Source organism: Onychomys torridus, chromosome 5 (genome assembly GCF_903995425.1).
Source record: "Onychomys torridus chromosome 5, mOncTor1.1, whole genome shotgun sequence".
In the NCBI taxonomy this organism is placed as follows: domain Eukaryota; kingdom Metazoa; phylum Chordata; class Mammalia; order Rodentia; family Cricetidae; genus Onychomys; species Onychomys torridus.
Window position 1 is genome coordinate 18,236,340 of NC_050447.1, and position 24,570 is coordinate 18,260,909.

Sequence of the window (24,570 nt, forward strand, 5' to 3'; positions counted from 1 at the left end):
CCTGTCTTGAAAAACAAAAACAAAATTAAGTTATTTGGTACACTTTAAATTTTGCTATAGAGCCAGCGAGATGGCACAGCTGGTAAAAGACCCTTTATTATGTATGATGATACTTCACATGGGAGACCCCGGGCTGTCCGGGCCAGGGTGTCCCACTTGTGAGGGGAACATGCTGGGCAGATGCATGTGTGTAAGTGAATGGTCAGTCACTTACACCCCAGGCACTTCATCCACATGGAGAGTTGATTTGATAGAAAGATAGAAAGAAAGAGAGGGAGGAGGGGTCGAGGGTGCACACCTCCTGGGAATGGAGAGAAAGAGAAGGGCTGTTTTCTTTTTTAGAGGGGTCTTTATGTCAGGACGCTGGGCGGGTCTCCAAGGAGTAGATCAGAATACTAACACCCTTGCCACCAAACCTGACTGTCTGAGTTCAATCCACAGAACCCACATGATGGAAGGAGAGAACCAATTTCTAAAAGTTGTCCTCTGATCTTCACATACACACATACACCCCAAATAAATAAGTAAATATTAAAAAGATTTCATTACCATAGGTTATATCGAACATGCTCAAGTAGGCTGCACCCATAATATAGCTTCAGCAATCATTAGCCCATGTCCAGTTCTATTTCAAAGAAAGTCTCTCTTACTTTATTTGTCTCTGGGTTATTTTGAAGCAACTTCCTAATATTCTATTGTTTTTTGTTGTGGTGGTGGTTGTTTGAGATAGGGTTTCGCCAAGTAGCTCTGGCTGTCCTGGAACTCATTCTTTAGTTCTATTTTTTTTTTTTTTTTTTTTTGGTTTTTCAAGACAGGGTTTCTCTGTGTAGCTTTGCGCCTTTCCTAGATCTTGCTTGGTAGACCAGGCTGGCCTCGAACTCACAAAGATCCACCTGCCTCTGCCTCCCGAGTGCTGGGATTAAAGGCATGTGCCACTACCGCCAGGCATTGGAACTCATTCTATAGACCAGGCTGGCCCAGAACTCAGAGATCCATCTCCCCTGCCTCCTGAGTGTTGGGATTAAAGGTGTGTTCCACCACTGCCTGGTATTTTATCCCATTTTCAAAGTTACATGGCTGAGTTGAATCCTCAACTAGTTAAAATCCATCCAGTCCTTGGGTATCCATTCTTGTACCATTCCTTTCTCACACAGTGGACTATCTCCCTACCATGTACCTGGTACCCCAACTCCTTGCTACAAGACTGTCATGACCCACAGTAGCCCAGGATGTAGTGTTTGTATCTTATCGGCTTCCTTAGCTTCTAACAAAGAAATGATGCTCTGACTGGCAGACACTTAAGTGACTCCCTGAAAGAAATGGACCAACAGGAAGGCTAGCCTCTGTTATATAGCAAGTTTGAGGCCAGCCTGGGCTACATGAGACCTTGTGTCAAAAATAAAAAATTATCTCTCATGAGGACTGAGTGGTGATCTAATCTGTGGGTATAGCAGTATGCCATTAGGAGTAATTGTATTGCTGTTTCTTTAGCAGAATATTAGAATATCCCATGACAGCGAATAGACCCTAAATCCAATCAAAAAACATGGTTGGTTCCTACCATAACATCTGTGCCCTGTTACAACACCTTGCAGGCAGGCTGCTGTTAAAGGTCACAGGGCTGTAGCTGGGTGATACTGATTACTTTTTTCCTCCTCCTAGCACAATGAATGGTAGAGAACAGAGCCTTTCCATCAGATTATAAAGAGTGACCGGTAGCCTCATCAATAAGCTATAATGTTTGAGTGGGGAGTTTATGGGACCCCTTTGGCCAATGACTCAACAAGACGTAACCCCAGTCCTGGCACTGAAGGTTTTACCTGGTATTGAGTTGTCTAGTTGGGGCGTTCTCTCAAGCATTATATGGTGACTCCATTGAAATACTTTCATATGTGTATATGTTTTAGGAAGCTTCTACAGTAGTAGGTTTCCATATTGCTTTCAAAAGGCATGTTTCTGCCCTTCCTCTGCCCTCTCACCCCTTCCTTATTTAAAATACGGAGCCGGAGCCGCCCATTAGGCCACAGCTCCTGCTGTATAAATCTGTCTGCATTTCTGAAAAGTATACTTTCCTGAACACTTAGGTTTCTCCCAGCATTTTGGGCCTCCTTACTCTTTCTCTGTACCCAACATGTGTGCGCTTGTCTGCCATGTGTCTCAACTCCGTGGCATGGCTTTTTCCTTTTCTTTTCCACCTTCCTCCTCTGGGCAGCTGCTGAGGCTCATGACTGGCCTGCCCTCAGGGTTTTAACACTAATAAATTGTCCTTGAACTTCCAAAAATATACAAAATAAAGGACTAACATGGTAACTAACTAACAGGATTCTTTTGGTAGCTAGTGACAGAAAATTCAACACAAAATATCTTTGAGCAAAACATCAGTTCAGTTCAGGAGCTTTTTTTTTTTTTTTTTTTTTTTTTTGCAGAGTTTCTGTGTGTAATAGCCTTGGCTGTCCTGGAACACCCTCTTGTAGACCAGGCTGGCCTGAAAGTCACAGAGACCTCACTGCCACTGCCTCCTTCCTGAGTGCTGGGATTAAAGGCATGTGCCACCACCGCCAGGCTTCAGGAGCTCATCATAAGAAGGGCCTAGAGATGGGCATGGTGGCTTCAACTTTAATCCCAGCACTCAAGAGGCAGAGACAGGCAGAAGAGGCCAGTTTGGTCTACACGGTTAGTTCGAGGACAGCTAGCACGACATAGAAAGAACCTTTCAAAAACAGACAAGGAACCAAAGACATATTGGTAGACTACTTACTTTTTGTTTGTGAGATACTGGATTCTATTCAAAACAAAACAAAACTCCATGGATGGATTCAGGGTTCAAATCAGAACTTGAATTCTTCTATTTTTGTTTATTAATTTTAATATTGGGCAACTGCAGCTGGGCGGTGGTGGTGCACGCCTTTAATCCCAGCACTCGGGAGGCAGAGCCAGGCGGATCCGCCTGGCTCTCTTTGAGTTTGAGGCCAGCCTGGGCTACAGAGTGAGTTCCAGGAGAGGCTCAAAGCTACATAGAGAAACCCTGTCTCAAAAAACCAAAAAAAAAAAAAAAAAAAAAAAATCAGACAACTGTAACAAGATGGCAGTATCAGTTTTAGCCCATGTGTTCTTTCAGGTTTCAGATACAAAGGGGTTTTCTTTCCCAAGAGACCTAGAGAAAGGCTCATTGACCATGCCTGGGTCCCACACCCTTCCTGGTGGCCAACAAAAATGAAACCCCCTTAATGTGTGTTGGCTGGGATTACCAAATCTTCCTGGACTAAGAGACTGTGGGAGAGTGGCTCACACAGGAGAGGTGGGTGTATGGATATGTCATGGTTTGAATGTTTAAAACTCTTGTTTAATTTGTGTGTGTGTGTGTGTGTGTGTGTGTGTGTGTGTGTGTGTGTGTGTGTATGCGCACAGGAATGAAACAGGGCTTCTCTGGTGGTATATAGCTCATTGTCACTGAGCTATATACCCAGAAATTGAATTGCCGCTTCAACACTTTTGGGAGGTAGGACTTTTAAGAGGTGATTAGGTCATAAGGGCTTTGCCCTCCTAAGAGGTTATCAAGGGAGTGGGTTAGTTATGGAGGAGTAGGGCCTGGGCATGATGATACCTTTAATTTTAGTACTCAGGAGGCAAAGGTGGGTGGATCTCTGTAAATTAAGGCCACCCACCATGTCTATATAGCATATTTAGCAAGCAGCAGGCCAGCCAGGGCTATATACTGAGACCCTGTCTCCAAAATAAGAAAGAAATGAAAGAAGGAAGGAAAGAAGAAAGGAAGAAAGGGAGAAAGAAAGAAAAGAGGGTGAGTTTAGCTGTCTTTTACCTGCCCACAAGTGACCTTTCAACAGCACAGAGGCCCTTCTCAGAGCCTTATTCTTATTCTTAGACTTTTCATCCTGCAGAACCAGTAGCCAAACAAACAAACAGATAAATAATCCTGTTGTTTATAAATTACCTACTATATGGCACTCTGTTACTATGGTGGATGGGTATAGTTACCCAACCTGGAGATGCTTCTGCAGATGCCTGGTAGCACCTCGTGAAACACTACTTCTCTTCACTCTCTTTGGCCTGGTCACTATTTCACGTTCTTTGTTTTTCAAAGCTGTGCCCCCTGGTTTGCTGGTACCCATTCTCCTGTCCTCGGCTTCTCCACTGGTGAGATTTAGAGGTGTGCCACAGAGCCCAGCTTGGGGTTAGTCACATTTGTAATGCTGTAACTAATACCTGGACAAACAGCAGAAAAGATCAGGGCTTTTATCATTTGCTTTTGTCTTTAGATCCTCAGCATTAAACCTAGGGCGTCACACATGCTAAGTAAGAGCTCTACCAGTGAGATCTACCCTGAGTCCAGGAAACATTTATTTTGTCCATAGCGTCGTAAGTTATAGTTCATAGTCAGCTGGCTCCATTGCTGTGGGCATGAGTAGCATGATACTTCATGGAGACCAGAAAGCAGATAGACAGGCAGACAGGAAGAGGCCAAGGCCAAGATAGAACTTTCAAAGGCTCAGTCCCTGTGACTTCTTCCTCCAGCTAGCACCACCTCCCACAGCTCCACAGCCTCAGTGCATCAAGGTATTTCTGTGGAGTTGGGGAGAGGCATGCCAAACCCAACAAGCGAACAAGCTGGGGTATGGTGCGCACACCTGTAGGCTACTATTCTTTCTTCTTTTTTCACCGACTATCAAGTCTGTTCAAATCCATCAGTGGATTAAACACTTGGTTACAGACACTCATTGTGATCCTACTGCCCCTGGAAATACCCTCACACAGACCTGGAGCTGAGCTTCCTTAGTCTCCCAGGCACTCCTCCAGTCAGGCAAGTCAACATTGAAAATGAATCATCCCCGTCATGGAGTGCTCTGACCCTCTGAACCATCCCAGCAGCCAGGCCTGTCTTTCCATTTTGCAGGGAGGAACTCAAAGCACAGAGCTGTCACACAGAGGACAGTGTGGCCTTTGCCAACACTCACCCAGAGCCACAGCTGCTCCAGAGTTCTCTGCAGAGCTAATGGGATCCACAGAGTCTGACATGGGGTTTAGGTTAGCTGCCAGGGTGTGTTTCCTGAGTAAACAGTCTGGGCTGGTAACAGTCGGTCATGTCAAGGACCCATTGTTGATGCCCTGGTAGGTGGCAAGGGGAAGAACTGGTGATAGGCAGGACACTGTCACTCCAGAAACGCCCTCTCATGACTAGTTCCTTTTATTCCAAGTAGTCAGTACAAAACTTGGTTTTCCTTGTGGGGTTGGGGAAGGACATGCCAAGCCAAACAAGCAAACAGGCTGGGGTGTGGTGGTACACCCCAGCAGGCCTAGGAGTACTCTTGAGGGGAAGCAGGAGGATCATGAGTTTATAAGGAGATTCTGTCCAAAAGAAGAGCTGGAGGAGGCAATGTTGCCTTCTGCCTCCTCCCAAGAGAACTTGGTCCTGAAGCCAGGAGCATCCCTCACCAGTATCCAATGAGAAGGTGGGAGGTCAGGTGGAGGTGGTTTGCATGGAGCTTAACCATGCTTAACACGGAGCTAAGCATGTTTGAATCTCCTAAGAATCGTTCAGAAAAACTAGCATCCCTCTTCTGTATCCAGGTTCTGAACACATAAAGATAGTAAAGGCAGGCTGGAGAGATGGCTCAGAGGTTAAGAGCACTGACTGCCGTCAGTCCAGAGGTCCTGAGTTCAATTCCCAGCAACCACATGGTGGCTCTCAACCATTTATAATGAGATCTGGTGCCCTCTTCTGTCTTGCAGGCATACATGCAGGCAGAGCACTGTGTACACAATAAGTAAATAAATCTTTAAAGAAAAAAAAAAAAAAAGAAAAGACAAAGGCATGGCAGTGAGCCAAATACACCTCAACTCCCACTAAACTAGCATGGAGAAGGGAGCATATTGTGAGAGCAGAATCAGTTTCTTGATTGACCCTGGGAGAAGGATGGAGCTGAGAAGATCATTCCAGAGGTTTCCCATGCTCTCCAGTTGGAGAAACCATTCCATTGGCATACACAGGGAGTCATGATGGAAAGTGTGTTTGGGGCAAACCCCTCATTGTACGAGCCAGAAGCAGTGAACACAAGTGACTGTAGTCTGTTATTAATTTTTCTGCCCATCAGTTCATTAAGATGGGGACAGGAATAGCCTCCCCCTGTCAAGGAAGGTGGTAGGGGTTCAAGCTTGATCCTGTGTCTGGAATCCGGGAGGGTGGGAAGGTAGGCAAGGCTCAGAAATGGACTGACTGTTCCTGTGTCCAGATCAGTGTTCATAGCAGGTGGCCTTGCTCTTCTCCAGGCATGAAGCCCAGGGCTCCAGAGCGCTGCTGTGCATGTGTGTTGCCCTTCCCTCCAGCTGTAAAAATTCGGGAGAATGTGGGTGTAGAGTGGCTTTCTGGCTTCTTGGCTGCTTCCCAGTCTGTGTTCTCCCACTTGTGGGGTAAGGGGACTGGCTGACATCCTTCTCATGGTGGTGAGTGCCACCCCATCCCAACCCCCATGCCCTGTTCCTGCAGAGCCTGGCTCAAAGTTCAAAGCTGAGATGGTTTTGTTGAGTAATTCAGGGACACTGCCTGCCTGCCTGCCTGCCTGCCGCATAAGGGGTAGGTCGCACTCCCACACAGGCATTTGCTGAGCATCTGTTGCCCTGTGTTTTGTGGTGTACAGCCTGGGAACAGGCTAGCCACCCGAGCCGACCGCAGTGGGGCCACGCTTCCTTCCTTTCTCTGCTGCCCCTGGGCTCTGGGTCTCACACACAGCTCTGTGCTGGGCAGGTTTCAGATCCACTCCTAGGCCACTTGGCGTTGACTGCATCTGGATTCACACCAACCCCTTCCTCCTGGGGGTTCAGAGTGTTCTTGGAAGGAAGCCTGGGAAGGGAAAGGCCTTCCCCAGCGTTTTCTGGCCAGGGGTTGGCTGACAGCACAGAGCAGAGCTGCCAGGAGCTCTGGAGTCAGACAGGGCCGAGTTCAAATCCCTGGGTGACCTTGGATGAGCTGCTCTCTCCACTTCAGTTTCCTCATCTCTAAAAAATGTGACAGTAACAAGACCCGCCTCCTGGGACAGTCATGGGAATTTGACAAGATACTAATTGGCGTGTACTGCCCTGCATCTGGCCAGTAGGAAGTGCTGGAGAATTGGTACTCTTGTTCTTCAGGGAGCAACTTCTGCCTTCCAGGGGTGTGGTCACAGGAAAGAGAGTGACCAGGACCTCCTCTGTCCCTTACCCTTCCCAGACCTCCCATCTGTGTGTGTGTGTGAGGGTGTCGGATCCCCTGGAACTGGATCCCATGTAACTGCAGCCATGTGGATGCTGGGAATTGAACCCTAGTCCTCTGGAAGAGCAGTATGTGCTCTCCACCACTGAGCCATCTCTCCAGCCCCCTACCATAGTGTTTCTAACCTGACCAAGATTCAGTCCCATATAAGGAGGGACTGACTCTTCTCTTAGAGGTCCCTTGCCTAGTGTGCTGGTGCTTCGAAGGTGCCAAATGCTCGGGGCAAGTAAGCCCCTGAGGGTGAAGGATCAGAGGAGTCTGGCTGGCGGTGTGTTCCAGCACGGTTTGCTGAGCTCTAGGCGGTTATTTCTGCCCCTCCACCCTCCCTCCCTCCCGGTCTCCCTTCCCTCACTTGATCTCTTCTCCCCTCCCTCCCTTATTTCCTTTTCGCCTTCTTTTCCCAGACCTCTTTCTCTCTCACTTTGCTAAATGGAGATCGCATCTTTCTTTCCTTTTCTAATAGCCAAGCTGCTAGACCATCCCTTGAGAGCCCTTCACCCAGCTCAGAGAGCAGCGATTCCTCTTTCAAATTGAGTCTGTCCCCTGACTCATTCATTAAAATGCATAGGGCATGTGAGCAAACTGCATAATGATTCTCTGCCCAGGAAGGCTGGAAGGCAGGCAGTGCTGCCGACTGCCAAGCAAACACTTGCCCCCAGCTGCGAATCAGGCTCATTGGCTGTCATGCCCTGGGAAGGTTGGGGGGCTGCTGTTCATCTCCAGTAAACCAGCCAAGCCGTGGAGAGCTGCAGCCTGGCTCAGGCTGTAGTCTTGGACGCTGTGCTGCTGAAGAGAGCCCAGCCCATGACCTTTTCTCAACCTTCCTCCACCCCCACTTCACATAGTTTTTCATTCATTCATTCATTCATTTATTTTAGAAGGGGTCTTGTTTTATAGCACAAGCTCATCTTGAACTTTGGTTCCTGCTGTCTCATCTCTTGGATGCTGGGATGACATGTGTGCATCTTTATTTATACATTTTTAAAATGTTTACTTTTTTCAATTATGTGCATTCGTGTGTTTGTGTATGGGTATGTGTGTGAGTGCAGGTGCCTGTAGAGGCCAGTTTGATTTTCCTGGAGCTGAAGTCACGGGTCATTATGAGCCACACAGTGTGGTTGCTGGGAACAAATGGTGATCGGGAGCATCAGTGAACATTTTTAACCACTGAGCCATTTCTCCAAGTTGCTTAAATATGTATTTCAATGTATAACTAATATACAATGCATTCTTTTTATTGTTGTTTTAGTACTGGTGAGGACATATTTTCCTTTTTCAAAATTTTATTTTCCATGTATTCATGCATGTATGTCTGTGCACCAAGTTCATGTGGTGCCCAAGGAACCCAGAAGAAATTGTTGGATCCCCTGGAACTGGAGTTACAGAAAGGTGTTAGCTGCTGTGTAGGTTCTGGGAACTGAACCCAGGTTCTCTGCAAGAGCAATCAGTATGCTTAACCCCTGAGCCATCTCTCCAGCCTGAAAGAGCATGTTCTTATTACAAAAAGACTAACATAAATTAGGTTGGTAAGGTGGCTCATTGGGTAAAGGTGCTTGCTGTCAAGGCTTGAAGCCTGATTTTGATTACCAGAACCCATATTAATGGAAGAAAACCAACTCCCACAAGCTGTCCTCTGACCTCCACACAGATGCATCCCACCATATGTATGTATGTATGTATGTATGTATGTATGTATGTATGTATGTATGTATACGCACAGTTCTCAGCAAGACTATCAGTATTCATCTTGTATATCTCCTCAGCTCCCTTCTGCAGTGTCTGTGTCTACCAGGTGTATCCCACATTTACCCAACCAGGCATCCCCCCACCTCCACACCCACCTCCATACCAAGAATCTCATTATTTGAAAAAAGAAAAAAAAAAAAAAAAAAGCAAAAAAAAAAAAAAAAAAAAGAAAGAAAGAAAGAAAGAAAAAGAAAGAGAAAAAAGGCCTACTGGCTTATTCTTAGGAAGCAAAGAGGCCACCCAGATTACTTCCCAAATATAGATTGAAATTAGTTTCCCAAGGCATGTGCCCTTTAATTCTGTTGTCTTAGTATAAGGAAGATACCAGTCCAGTGCTTCTTGTGCCTGCCTTGGGCACCAGGCTCACATGTGTTCTACTTTTAGGTTCTGGAACTGTGATTTGTCAATTCACCAAACTTGGGTAATAATTTCTTTACTTGGCTGTGTGACCTTGGGAAAATTATTGACGTCTCTGAATTGCAGAATGGGACTAATAATTAGAGGATCTCCTTCAGTTGAGTTGTTGTCAAATTTAATTGGGATTATCCATATAGGGTCTAGTCACAGCCCTTGGCAGATGCAGTTAATGTTTGTATCATCATCATCATCATCACCATCAGCATTCTTTTACTTATTTATTTATTTTTTCAGTTTTTCGAGACAGGGTTTCTCTATGTAACAGTCCTGCTGTCTTGGAACTCACTCTGTAGCCCAGGCTGGCCTCGAACTCACGGAGATCCACCTGCCTCTGCCTCCCAAGTGCTGCCATCATCATTCTTACCTATTTATTGGACACCTACTATGTTCCAGGCACTGTCCTTGGTCCTGAGGGTAAGGGAAAGAAGGAGTCAGATACGGGCCTCGAAAGGCTTCTGCTCTAAGCATTTTGTTTGTTTGTTTGTTTCCTGTTGTAACACATGGTTCTCATTCATGCTTTTGACTTAAGAAAGGGCAATACAGTTGCAGCTGTTATATAAATAGAAAGCAGAGGTTTCCACGGTTAAGCCAATGGAAACATTGAGACTGACCAGGGGTCTTCCTGGGTCCAGCACTCTCAAGACAGGGTATAGAGGATCACAAAAGCAGCTCCCAGAGCCATGAGAGCCAGAGCCCAGCAGACCCCAAAGATTGTCCTTTGTCGTCCGAGTTCCAGCCCATGAAGCATGTATGTCAGCAAGAATTGACAGTGTGTTCCTGTGGCTGGTGCTAAATGTGTGGGTCTCAGAACCCTTTCTTGTGAGGATAAAGAGAACCAGGGGTGTCATGACAGCAGGCAGCTAGCCCCCTGAGAACTCTGTGGTCTGGGCTGACCAGAGCAGGAGAGAAGATGACGGGACCACAGGCTCTGCAGCCTCCGCTGCATGATCTCCACAGCTCCAGTCGGAAGACGCTCCACTGCCCACACCAGCATCCTCCAGGCAGTGCCTAGCAGGACAAGACCAGCACTAGCTCAGAGCATCACTTAGAGGAAGTGAAAGTCCTGCCCAGGGGAAGTGGCCGGGGCAAGTCTGGCAAAGGCCAGGCTCAGCATTCACATTTAATTCCAGCACTGGGAAGGCAGACACAGGTGGATCTCTGAGTTGGAGGCCAGCCTGGGCTACAGAGTGAGTTCTAGGACAGCCAGGGCTGCACAGAGAAACCCTGTCTTAAAAAAAAAACCAAAGGAGGGGGGAGAGAAACGGGGGAAGAGAGGGAGAGAGAAAGAGAGCAGTGTCCTGAGCATGACTAGGCTAAGGATTTCCTGACCCCATTGCAGTAAAACTCACTCACCCCCTGACCCCAGGTTACAGTTCTAAGCTCCACAGCATCATGTAGCCTATAAAGGACCAGTAGATGGAGTTAGAGGTGGGTGCTGGGAACGGAAGTCAAGTTCTCTGCAAGAACAGCAATCGCTGTTAACTGCTGAGCCATCTCTCCAGCCCACCAGTAAATAATGAAGTTTCTTCTGTCCACAACCATAGAAAGGGCCAAATGCCTTTAGCTCTTTTTACGTTTTCACTTACCAAATATGACTTAAATACACTTACAATTTTGCTTATAAACAAAGCTTAAAGGATTTTTAAATTTTCAAATATAATTCATCTAGTCATAATTAGTTAGTTTCTTAGTGGTCATCAGGCAGGCTTGAGCGCTCAGTGTAAGACAGACCTAACCTACAGATTGTTCTCAAATGTCAAGAAGTGTTAACAAATTTCTTTTTTATACAAAAAAATCTGGCCAAATCTGGCCGGGCGGTGGTGGCACATGCCTTTAAAATCCCAGCACTCGGGAGGCAGAGTCAGGCGGATCTCTGTAAGTTTAAGGCCAGCCTGGTCTACAAAGTGAGATTCAGGACAAGCACAAAACTGCACAGAGAAACCCTGTCTTGAAAAACAAAAACAAACAGAACAAAAATCTCATACCCTGTTACTATTTTCCTGTTATTAATCACACTTTCTACCTCTGGTACACTAAGTCATTTACCATTGTATCTTTTACTGACCTGCATAACTCTGTCTATATTTTGTTGACTGAGCACTCATGTATTCATGATACCTGGCACTAGGCTGCCCCAAAAATGTTACTGGGATGACTGACATGCCAAAATGAATGAATGAATGAATGAATGAATGAATGAGTGAATGAGTAAATAGGAAACGGAGCAGTTCATGATGACTAACTTTAGTATTCTGATTTTGTGCTTTTTTTAAAAAAAAAGATTTTGTAGCCAGCTAGTTTTTCATATGTCAAACATCTGTCTACATTGGTAAAGAAGCTGAGAAGCCTGAGACTTTGTGTTTATTGTGCCTGAAAGATAAAACCTCCATAACCTGGACACCCAAAGCGACGTCTCACCCTCTTTTCCTTAATCTCTTATAAGGCAACAATGAGCAGTGTGCCTCATCATGGTAAAGAAGCAGAATGCCTTTGTATTTATTCTAAACAAAACAACAAAAAAACTCCTGGGAGCTTGGGTGTAGCTGGCCATATCAGCCTTGGGTGTCCTGACCCAAGGCACCCATTACATACACAAAACATCTGATATTTGTGTAACAGGTCCTTAACCTCTGGCAGTTATGCTTATGACCAAAGTGGGGGCGGTGTACTAGATAGATGCAGAAATCAGGAACTTCCCTCCCAGTGAAGGATCATCTGTGGCTCGCTCAGTTCTCAGAGCTGGGCCAAACAAGTAATTATAGCTTCCCTCTGTGGTGAGCAGGGCAGAAGGCTGATTTAATAAAGGAAGCTTGCTGTCTGTCTCCAGCCTGGCTGTGACTCATGGAACCCGGGAGTCCCAGCAGTACTACCCGAAGAGGGTGGTGAGCGGCTGGGGGAGGGAGGTGAGGGTGGCTAGCTCAGCTAGTCAGAACCCCAAGAATGAGGAAACTCACTGCTTGGCGGGTAGGAACCAGCAGCTGGAGCCAGAGGAAGTGAGTCTGGGACGGAGCGAGCAGCTGCTGCCTCTCCCAGCAAAGAAGCCTCCTGCCATGTGGACACCTACAATAAAATGGGTTAGTGATTTTCATATTCAAAATCGGGACGGAGGGGGGCACAATCAGAGTGCCTCTGATGGGGTGACTGCTTCTGGGTGATGTGCTGGTGGCCTTGGTTTCTTTGGAGGTCTGGGTGGATGGAGTCTGGATTGATCCAGGATGTTAATTTGGTTTCTCACTTTGGCAGGGAGGTGGCTAATGAGGTGTTCACAGCCGCAGAGACAGTGGGAGGCGGGTGGTTTTAACTGCCTGTGGGATGACAGCTGCTCTGGAGAGGATTTGGATGCCACCTCAGACAGGTCACCACAGGTCATCTTATCCTTCCTTCGGTCTCCAACAGCGTCTTCCTCCTCTGCTGATAATCAGCCAGACAAGCAACTTGACCTCCTCTTTCTCCTGCAGGCCCCGCCGGCAGGGAGATTCCAGAGCCGCCCCTCCTTCCCCATCCTTCCCGCTGAGTCACCACACCTCCGGGTCAGGTGATCCTCCCCTGGGCCCTTCCGAGAGCACCTTGACCTATATTCCGAACTCGGTGACAGTAGATTGTAATTGTCCCGAGACCAGCCCGCCAGGCAATGGGCATGGTGCCCTGGCAGCCTGGGCTGCAGACAGGCGCCCCGGGCAGCGGGAGGGGCGCTCCTTCCCCGGGAGCCAGCAGTGAGAGGCCTGGAAATGGAAAGTTAAGAGGCTGCGTGCGGGCGGGCGGGTGGCCTAGGAGGGTAGTGGCGAGCTGAGTCAGCTGGGAAAGCTGACAGCCAGCCACTGGGAGCCGCACGCAGGCTTCCTCCCTCCCCTCTGTCTCTGGGTGCTTCCAGCTCAAGGGCAGGCCCTGCTGTGAGGAGGTAAAGCGGTGCCGGGCAGATGCCATTGTGGCTGGTGACATTACCACCCACCCGAAGGGAAGGGGAGAAGTAAGGATTATTGCAGAAAATGGGATGAACCTTGATGACTCATCCGGTCAATCAGCTCAGGAAAACTACCCCTCCACCCCCCAGAGAGACTAGTTCCCATCCCCACTTTACCCACAGAATGGCCTGTACTTATCTTGTGTATGGGTTCTTTGTGCGGTCCTGTGCAGTCTTTGTGTCCTCTGAATGGGAGGGTGATGGGCGTGCTGTGGGAAAAGGGACTAAGAGAGAAGCGTTCAGAGTCAAACTTGAAGCCCTGTCCCTGGGCACAGTGCCTGAAAAAGGTGACTGTCAGCCAAAGATCACGGTTCCTTTTGAATTGGAGAGAGCTCTGAATTCAGAGGCATTCTTTAAAACTAGCCTTTACAGCCAGCAGGACTGTGACCTTGCGGAGTTAGGTCCTTCTGGCTGTCCTTCATATGCAGGGTGGAGATTTTAGTAGAACCCCTCCACGGAGTCACAGTGTCCACAGTAAACCAGCTAATTCCTGTAAGGTTTATTCATTATGTATAATGATACCTTCCTGAGCCAATACTTGGCAGTGCAGGCCTGGAAACCCAGGTAATTGGAAGGCTGAGGCAGGGTGATCAAAAGTTCAAAGCCAGCCTGGATAACTTAGTGAGACCCTGTTTCAAAAATAAAAAATAAGTAATCAAATAAATAAATAGATAGATAGATAGATAAAAATGAAGAAGAGCTGGAGAGATAGTTCGGAGGTTAGGCACTGGCTGCTCTTCCAGGGGACCTGGATTCAATTCCCAGGACCCACATGGTGGCTCACAACTATCTGTGACTCCAGTTCCAAAGGACCTTCTTCAGGTCTCTAGGCACATGCATGATACAGAGACATACATGTAGGCAAGACATCCATACACATAAAAATAACAAAAATAAATAAACGAGTAATAAAAAACAAGAGCTGAGATCCAGGTTTGGTGGTTTATACCTGTAATCTCAGTACCTGGGAATTTGAGTGTGTAGAGGGGTGATCAGAAGTTCATAGCATTCCTCAGCTACATAGAGAATCCGAGGCCAGCCTGGGCTTCATGAACCAGCCTCAAAAAGAGGACAAGAGAAACCGTGTCACCTCTGACTGTAGAGTCATCTACCGTATCAAGCAGACAGCTCCACAAGTTAGTCATACATTGTTTTATTACCTTATATAAAAAAAATGCTGCATGTTAATCACAGTTTAGGTAAAAATCTGCAGATAAAGCACAATTTATTATTTCGTTTTTGTTCATTTCCCCCTCAAAGCCAGGGTCTAATGCTAGGCAAGCTCTACCAAGCCATGCCCTCAGCCCAAGCACAGTTTTCATTTATTTCGAGACAAGGTTTCGTGTCACTGAGACTGAACTTGAACTCACAGTAAGGATGACCTTGCACATCTGTTCTTCCTACCTCCGCTTCTTCAGTGCTGGGGTTACAGGCATGCACTACAATATCTGCTTTATGCTATGTTCAGGATCAGCCCCAGGGCTTCCTGCATGCTAGGCTAGCACTCTTACCAACTAAGCTATATCCCCAGCCCTCAACTCTTTTGGTGAATATATTCATTTTTCTTTTAATGTGTTTTGCCTGTATGTATGAATGTGTGTGTGTGTGTGTGTATATATATATACATATATGTGTGTGTGTGTGTGTGTGTGTGTGTGTGTGTGTGTGTGCATGCTTGGTGCCTGGGGAGGTCAGAAGTGGATATCAGATCCCATGGAACTGGAGTTACAGATGGTTGTGAACCACCATGTAGATCCTGCAACTTGAGCCCTGGTCCTATGTAATAGCAACAAGTACTCTTTAACAACTAAGGCATCTCTCCAGCCCCCAGGTCTTAAGTATGGATGTGAATTTAGGAAGCTAATGCCTCAAATGTAGTGGATGCTAGATGGTAGGGCAGGAACTGGTTATCTGGATTGAAAGGATGATGAAGGAAAGAAATGAGACCGCTGTCTTCGTTAGGGTTTCTGTTCCTGGGAAGAGACACACCTTGACCATAGCAACTCTTATAAAGGAAAACATTTATTTGAGGTGGCTTGCTTATAGTCCAGAAGGTTCAGTCCATTATCATCATGGCGGGGAGTATGGCAGTGTACAGGCAGACATGGTGCTGGAGATGTAGCTCAGAGTCCTACATCTTGCAGGCAACAGTAAGTCGACTGAGACACTGGGCGGTATCCTGATCATAAGAAACCTCAAAGCCCATCTCCACAGTGACACACTTCTTCCAACAAGGCCATACCCACCCCAACAAAGCCATGCCTCCTAATAGTGCCACTCCCTATGAGATAGATTATGGAGGCCAATTACATTCAAACCACCATAGATTTATCAGGACACTATACCTGAAGATCAGGGCCCTTCAGTTACGTTCCTTCTTTCTACATGCCTTTTATTTTTAAAAAATTACTGGGCTGGTGAGATGGCTCACTGAGTGTCTTAAAGGGTCAGGATTCCATTGCTCTGATAAAACACCTTAACCAAAAGCAATTTGGAGATGAAAGGGTTTATTTCATCTCCTACCTCCACATCACAGTCCATCACAGAAAGCAGTCAGGATAGGAGCCCAAGGCAGGACCTTGAGGCAGGAGCTGAAGCAGAGGCCCTGGAAAAGTGTTGCTTAGTGCTTTGCAGCTGCTTTTTTATAGCATCCAGGCCCTGGGAACGGGCTCTCCCACATCAAATAAGAAAATGCCCCATAGGCTTGTCCACAGGCCAATCTGTCAAGGGCATTTTCTCAGCTGAGGTTCCTTCTTCTTGAATGACTGTAGCCCGCGTCAAATTAACATAAAAACTAGCCAGCACAGTGGGTAGAGTGGCTTGCTACCAACCCCTATGACCTGAGTTTGATTCCTGGGACCCAGGTGGTGGGAGGAGAAAATTGACTCCTGAAGTAGTCGTCTGGCCTTACCCCCACCACATACACACAAAAAATAAATAACAGATAAATCTAATTTAAAAATTAAATGAAAAATTTCAGGGGAATGTAGGTAAGTAACTGTTCTATTACTGAACCACCCTAAATTTGTATGTTCTTGAATATAGAATCTTGCCCATATCCTGGCTGCTGGTACTCACCATGAAACCCAGTTGCCTCAGCCTCCCAGGTCCTGGGATTATAGGTATTCGACACTCCACTCAGCTCTGAGCCCTGCTTGTTACACAATTCTTTATATTCATTTCTAAAGCCAATCCCCAGTATAGTCTATACTTCACAGCCACCAAGACACCCTGGCCTTGTGTAAGATTTACAAGCGTAATGAAAATGGTAGTGGCTTAGGGGACATGACATTCTCTTATTAACTCCATCCTGCCTTCCAGATGTGACATTTGCTGAGCCATCCATGTGTAGGCCAGGCAAGGACATCATAAAGATGAAAACTTGGAGATGGTGGGGTTCAAGAATATAAGGAATTACTGGGCTAATGTCAGTGGACTTTTAGTGTGTACTCTGATACTATAGAGCTCTGGAGTTTTCAGAAGTTCTATATCTGGCTGATGCTGGTTCCACAATCATGGAGAAGCTATGGTTTCTAATCTGAAACTGTTACTCACCCTGACTGGTCTTCATTGATACTAGGCATAGTTTTGGCCTTTAGTGTCGCCTTTTACATCTGTTTTTTCCAGCCTCCCACATGACGTAAATGCAGCATGCCAGTAGCTGCCTTCCTAGTCCTTCATTTAATTTACTTAGGACTTAGTTTGTCTGCATTTAGGATAAAAGGTATATGATTTTAGGCCTGTTTCTTAAGTTGGATGAAGGAAGGGACCAAACCCACTCTGTTTACCAGGGGGTTCTCATTTTGACTCCCCCCATCTCAGGTGATAACAATTGCTGTAGTTTACACTATTATAATATTTTTGTTTCATCTTTAGAAAGGATCTCTCTATGTTGTCCTGGCTGTCCTGGAATTCCATATTTAGAACAGGCTGCTATGAAACTCCCAGAGATCCTCCTGCCTCTGACTCCTGAGTTTGGGGATTAAAGGCCTGTGTTACCCACCATACCTGGCCTTTTCTTCTATTCTTTTTATTTATATTTGTATTTTATTATTATTATTATTATTATTATTATTATTATTATTATTATTTGCTGTTTGTAGCCCTGGCTGCCCTAGAGCTTGCTCTGTAGACCAGGCTAGCCTCAAACTCACAGAGATCTGCTTGCCTTTGCCTCCCCAGTGCTAAGATTAAATCACACCTGGCTTAAAACAGTTTCTCTTGTTTGAAACCCCACCTCACTGCTTAAGCCTGCCTTGGTCATGTCCCTTTGATGGTCTCAGCTTCCTGAGAATTGAGATTACGTGTGTGCATTACCACATGTGACAGTAAAGCAGTTCCACTGAAAACTGGACAGTGGCACGTGCCAGTAATCCTAGGATTTGAAACCAAGGCTGGAGGATCGCAAGGCTGGTGCCAGCATGGGCTGCAGAGTGAGGCGCTCCAAATACCCTGTGGGATAAGGATGTCCCTTGGTCAGGTGCTCAGGCAGCATGAGCAACTCAGCATGGGAAGAAGGAAGAGAAGAGCAGACAGGGCAGGGAGTGTGGTGAGTGAGCTCATCAGTGAAGTGTCCCTTGTGGAAAGCAAGATAACTCAAGGCTCAGGGAAGGGGAATGCCTGCTTGTGAGTTCGCTCTGTGCACACAGCACTTTGTGTGGCTGTCCTTACCTCATTCTAAAAGCATCTTGTAGCTAGTGTTAACCTCATTGTTTTCTAGTCAGACAACCAAGGCTGAGAGGCTAGGGCACCTGCTAAGTTACCCAGCAAATGAGGAGATGGGACTAGAGAGTTCTCATCTGTTTGCGCCTAGTGAGTGTATTTGCACTTCTGATCACAAACGGTTATCCAAAGATATTTTGCACAGGGTATAGTGGCTTGTGGCTATAATCACAGCACCAGGGGGCTAACATGGGAGGATTATTGTAAGTCTGAATGCAGCCTATGCTCACCTATGTGGTGAGCCCTTGTCTTCCAAAAATAACAATAAGCCGGGTGGTAGTGTCGAATACCTTTAATCCAGCATTCAGGAAGCAGAGGCAGTCATATCTCTGTGAGTTTGAGGCCAGCCTGGTCTACAGAGCAAGGTCCAAGATGTCCAGGGCTACACAGAGAAACCCTGTCTCTAAAAACCAAAAATGAACCAAATAAATAAAGGGAGCTGGGGAGATGGTTCAGGTGGCAAAGTTCTTGACCTCATCTTGTAACACCAGCATGATGTAAAAGCCTGGTGTAGTATCACATGCCTGTAATCCCAGAGCTGGGTAAGCAGAGGGTTAGGAGGGTTGGTGGAGCTGGCTGGTCTGCCAGTCTAGCTGAGTTAGCAAGCTCCAGGTTCAGTGAGAGGCCATGTTTCAAAATATACAGTGGAAGGCAATTGGAGAGAACACAGGATACCGACCCGTGCCTTTCACACACACGTCCATACAGAAACCCAAAACAACAAAAACAAAACAAAGGTCTTTTTCCTTGAGCTCTCCTTCCTGATAGCAAAATCAGAACTTGGGCTGCCAGCATGACAATCCTGTTTCATGATGGCAGCTAAGAAAGCTGTCATGTCTGCCAATGGCTCTGGGACCAAAGTAAACACACCTCTGAATCAGCTGTCCCCCTCTGTATACCACAGCTCCAGACCGCCATGAGAGGAAAGGCTCCTTGAAAGTTCTTACTTATTGACTTGTTCTGTTTATGAGATAGTCTTGTTGACCTGGAATCTGTGTTCATCTTGCCTCTGCCTCCTGAGGGCTGGGATGACGGAGTGAGCCCGGCTAAACCTCTAGGAAATTCTCTGGGAAAGGTGAATGAGTTCCCTCCTCTTCATCTCCTGAATTAAGAAGAACTTCGTCAATTTTAAAATATCATCCATTGTAATCTTTTTGTTTTGTTTTTAGTACTGGGAGAGGAACTCAGGGCCTTGTGCATGTCAGACAAGCTCCCCACTACTGAGCTATGTGTCCCCAGCTGTATTGTTACTGTTTTGCTCTCTCACACATGAACCTGGGGAGGTCAGAGGGCAACTTTCGGAAGTTGTTTTTTTTTTTTTTTTCTTGTAACTTGTTCTCTCCTTTCTTTTCAATTACGTTCTCCAGCCTCCCTGGCTTACAAATTCTAGGCAACCCTCCTGTTTTCTTCTCCCATCTGGATGTAAGAGTCCTGGGATTACTAAAATGTGCCAGTGAATCATTTTTGGTTTTTGTTTGTTTGCCCTTGGGTTCCAGGGACTGGACTCAAGTCTGTAAGGCTTGCATGGCGAGCATTTGTCTGCTCAGTCAAATTGCTGGTCCAGCCCTTGGAATTTTGAGACAGGTCCTAGTGATGTAGCCCAGGATGGTCTTGTCTCACCTTCTTGAGCGCAGGGGCTATCTGTGCACCACTGTGCCTGAGTTATTTAATGTAATTTTCTCTTTAAAGAGTTGATTTTTCAAGCCAGGTGTGGTGGCCCAGCACTTTAATCCTCTGTAGATCTCTATGAGTTCAAAACTAGCCTGGTCGACATTGTTCCAGGACAGCCAGGGCTATGTAGAGAGACCCTTTCTCAAAAGACACAAAAATAAATAAATAAATAGCAATAAAATTAATTTTTCTTTATTTTGAATAGGAATTATATTTTTTTGCTTTAAAATTCAAAAGGATGACTGGGAGGCATCCCCTCAGCCCACCCCAATCATCTATTGGTTCTTTCTACAAGCAGCCAATCATTTGTTTTGTTTTTACATTTTTAAAAATTCAGATAAAACACCATTCTCCTTTCTCATCTGTCCAACCCTTCCTATGCCCGTTTCACATTTGTGGCTTTTTCTTCTTTAGTTACGTGTGTGTGTGTGTGCGCGCGCGCGTGTGTGTGCGTGCGCGCGTGGGTGCGTGTGCGTGTGTGTGTGTGTGTGTGTGTGTGTGTGTGTGTGGTGTATAAGCAAATAATGGGGTCTAGATAGATGGCTCAGTGGTTAAGAGCATCTGCTGCTCTTCCAGAGGACATGGGTTCAGTTGCCAGCACCCACATGGCAGCTCACCATGATCTTTATCTCCAGCTCTAGGGGATCTGACCTTTCTCCTCACTATTGGTGAAATTATTAAGGCCACTCCACGTAGTTAAAAGGGAGGTTTATTTTGTGGGGTAACTTACAAATGAAGGGGTAGGTTGCAGGGTCTGGCAAAGGTATAGCGCAGTCCGGTGGTGTTCTCTGAAGAACTCTGCTCGGTCTACCTCCAGCGTCCAGGGTCCTGGAACCAAGCAAGAGCCCTCCTCCCGATCCTCGGTCTTCCGCTCCCTCCTCAGCCCTGCCTTGTAGGCGTGACCATTACCAAAGTCTCAATGGGGGTTGGAACTTCCAGGCCAATGCTGGGATGGCTATCCACTACTACACCTCACTTCCAGGATTCCTGCGCATATGAGCCCATACATACACCAGGTACACACACACATATGCTTCAAATTAAAATACATGTTAAAAAAGAAAATACAGCTAGGTGTCATGGTGCATGCCTTTTATCCCAGTACTCGGGAGGCAGAGGCAAGCAGATCTCTATGAATTAAAGGTAAGCCTGATCTACATAGCTAGTTCTAGGACAACTAAGGGTACATACTGAGTCCCTGTGTGAAAAACAAAAAATGGAAGAAAGAAAAAAGAAGCTACAAACTTAAGTTTTTGGTGTGTGTGGTGTATGAATGTGTGTGTGTGATGCATGAATGTGTATGGTAAATGAGTATGTGTGGTACATGAGCGTGTCTGGTTCGTGTGTGTGTGTGTGTGTGTGTGTGTGTGTGTGTGTGTGTATGGTGCATAAGTGTGTGTGGTGTATGAATGTGTGTGAGTGGTGAGTATGTGTGGTGTATGAATGTGTGTGAGTGGTGAGTGTGTGTGGTGCATGAGAGTGTCTGGTTCGTGAGTGTGTGTGGTGCATGAGAGTGTCTGGTTCGTGAGTGTGTGTGGTGCATGAGTGTGTAGGGTTATATACTCTTGTGGAGAACAAAGTAGGACACCAGGTGTCCTGCTTTATCACTCTATTCCCCTGAGGCAATGTCTCTCACTGAACCTCGGGTTCTTTTTTTGGCTAGGTTGCTGACTGTTCAGCGAGCTCACAGGATGCAGCGGCCTCCATGTCTCAGCACTGGGGTTACAGATGTGCATGCTCAAACCCCGCTCTTTTATGTGGGAGCTGAGGACCCCAACTCAGGTCTTCAGGCTTGCACAGCAATCATTCTTTCCTCTGAGCTGTTCCCCTAGAGCCGGAAACTATGTATTCTTAATCTGTGCCTTACCCCTTTCTCTGTTAACCTACAACTTGATTTTCTTATTTGAAACCCATTCTGGTTCATTTTGTAGGGTCTTCTTATCTTATTTAATACTTTGGTTGTATTCTGTTGTTTGAATATTCCATAGTTAGGTTAAACAGTCCCCTAAAGTAATATTGAGCATATTCCCCAGCCTTAGCTGATACTTACACTGTAATGAAGCCTTGTGTGAATGTGATTCTCTAGAGTAGTTTGCAACTTTTTTGGTTGTGTTTTGCTTTGGTTTATTTTATTTTACTTTATTTTATTTTATTTGAGATAGAGTCTATGTAGTCCTAGCTGTCCCGGAACTCTACCAGACTGGCTTTGAACTCATAGAGATCTGTCTGCCTCCGTCTCAAGAGTGTTAGGATTAAAGGTGTGCAGCACCATGCCTTGCTACTTTGTATGTATGTGTTTTAAGAGCTCAGAGTCCAGACTGGCCTTGAACTCATGGAGATCTGTCTGCCTCCGTCTCAAGAGTGTTAGGATTAAAGGTGTGCAGCACCATGCCTTGCTACTTTGTATGTATGTGTTTTAAGAGCTCAGAGTCCAGACTGGCCTAGAACTTACTATGTATCCTACGCTGGCTTCAGTCTCTCAGGTGCTAGGATTCTAGGCATTGGTCTTCCACAACTGGTTTAGTTTGCAACTTATAAAAAAGATCAGCTTTGAGGTTCTGCTAACAGCTGTGTCCAAAGGGACCGGAGAGTCTTCCTCCACCTCTAGCAGAAGGCGCCGAAGTTAGTTCAGTGAAAGAGGGCCTTTTGAGCCTGTACTAGGCCTGAGTTTGAACCCTAGTAACAACAAACTATGCAGAAAATTTCCTACGTGCAAGTATTTCAAAGCAAGGTCATCTCTTGTGTTCTGACTTCTTTTGATGTGTTAGGTCCTGGGTTTTAAGTTTCAACCAGCAGTGTCCGTCTGTGGTCTCAGCGGTGGTGATCGGGCTGTTCTGAATAGGGTGCTTTCATTGGGTGGAAGTGTTGTCCCTGCTCCTTACTGTCCGCAGGTCACACATTCATCCACACTGGCCTGAGGAGTCTTCGGTCGCCTGTATCTGACCTTCATGCTATGCTGGGTCAGTACACTAGAACTGGAGGTTCTGGCCTTATGAGATTTGTGTTTGGGAAATGAAGCAGAGTTCTCCAAGTGTGACTCTGAGAGAGCTCAAGCATAGTAAAAAGGCATAAACACCAACAAAATACCACAGTAAACAGCTGGTTCCCAAGGGGATGGCTGGAGGCGCTGTTATAAAGTAGTTAGGAACATCCTCTGCAGCTTCTGTGAGTCTGGTCTCAGTTCTGAGACAGGATCTCACTATATAGCCACTCAACATCCATGTTTGCTCAGAGGAAAAGAAGAAAGGACCACAGTCTGGGGAAAGATGCATCTGATGAGAATATAGGCCTCAGTGTACATGTGGGGTAGTTCTGTGTGCCACCCTTCACCCACACCCCTACCTCCAGTGCTCTAGTACAGTATTTTGGGAAGGAAGGAAGGAAGGAAGGAAACCATCACATTCAGAGTCCTAGACTAGCTTACATCTCTTCTAGACACTTAAAGGGAAGGAAGAAGAGGCCAATTTTCAGGGTGCTGATCCCTGCCAAATTGCTTCTCTTCTCTGCTTCTGTATTGTATATTTAGCCAGGAGGTTATTTTGAAGAAGCTAGCCACAGTTGTGGTGGAGGAGAAAAGGCCAAGCCAAGAGGTCCTCAGCTGGAGCCTGGTGTGGGTTCTACAAACTCTCTGATTTTTAAAGATATGAAAGGAGCTGTGTGCATTTATAGCAAAGCTGACCTAGGGGTACAGGCCTGTGATCCAAGCTGTTTGGAAGGCTGAGTGGGATAGAGCATGATTTGGTCAGCCTGGGAAATTTACTGAGATTCTATAGGAAAAGGCCAGGCAGCGGTGGTGGTACAGGCCTTTAATCCCAGTACCTGGGAGGCAGAGGCAAGTGGATCTCTATGAGTTTGAGGCCAGCCTGGTATACAGAGTAAGTTCCAGGATAGTCAGAGCTGTTACACAGAGAAACCCTGTCTTGAAACACACAAACAAACAAAGAAATAGGGAGAGGTCTAGGTAGGGGCTATGAAATGGCTCAGTGGGTGAAGGTGCTTGCTACCAAGCCTGACAACCTGAGTTCCATCAGAGGAACCTATGTAATGGAAAGAGAAGAACCAATTCCTGCAAATGATCCTCTGGCTACCACTCACACCATAATAAGAGTATATGCACACCTGCACACCCCAAAATAAATAAGTAAAATGTAACACACATGTACTCACCACCACCATTCCAAAACTACCCAAACATTTGAAATAATGGTCACTTTGCTATGTGGGCTTGGGTAGGACAAGTTCATTTGTTTAACAAACATGTATGGAGTACGCACTGTGACTCTGGGTACTGTCACAGCACTGGGAATATGGCAGTGAACAAATAGAAAATTGTATGCCCCGGAGCAGAGGAGGGAGAGCACAATAAAAGGACAATCCTGGAATGGAGCCTGTTCTCACCGCAGCTCTGAGAATGGTGTGCTGCCTGCAGGAAATGGACTGCTGGGCCGCTTAGTTTCATTGGAGATCAAACACAGCAGCTTGAGCTGGCTAGGTAAGGCCACAGCCCTGAGCTAAGCTCCAGCGCTGTTATATGGTTTAATGATGGATCTGGGAGGAGGAGGGGAAGGAGGAAGAGGAGGAGGAGGAGGAGGAGGAGGAGGAGGAGGAGGAGTTGGGCTTGTGCTGTTGACTATCAATGGGGACATACCCAGAAAACAGAATCAACAGCCTCAGAAAAGCAAGCAAGGTGAGAAGCCTGAGAGTTCATCCTCTTCTTTTCCTCTTTCCTTCCTTCCTTCCTCCCTTCTGGCTTTTTTTTGTTTTGTTTGCCCTTTTATGATTGTTTGAT

The 24,570-nt window shown here is 46.3% G+C and overlaps 1 protein-coding gene across 1 annotated transcript in view; it reads left to right on the forward strand.

The window, feature by feature from the left end:
• The first annotated feature begins 12,462 nt into the window (after positions 1-12,462).
• Chd9 (chromodomain helicase DNA binding protein 9) overlaps positions 12,463-24,570 on the forward strand; it is a 185,841-nt gene continuing 173,733 nt past the window's right edge. Inside the window, exon 1 of the mRNA XM_036188234.1 lies at positions 12,463-12,501. The gene's annotated coding sequence lies outside the window, so the exon portion shown is untranslated. The remainder of the gene's footprint in view (positions 12,502-24,570) is intronic.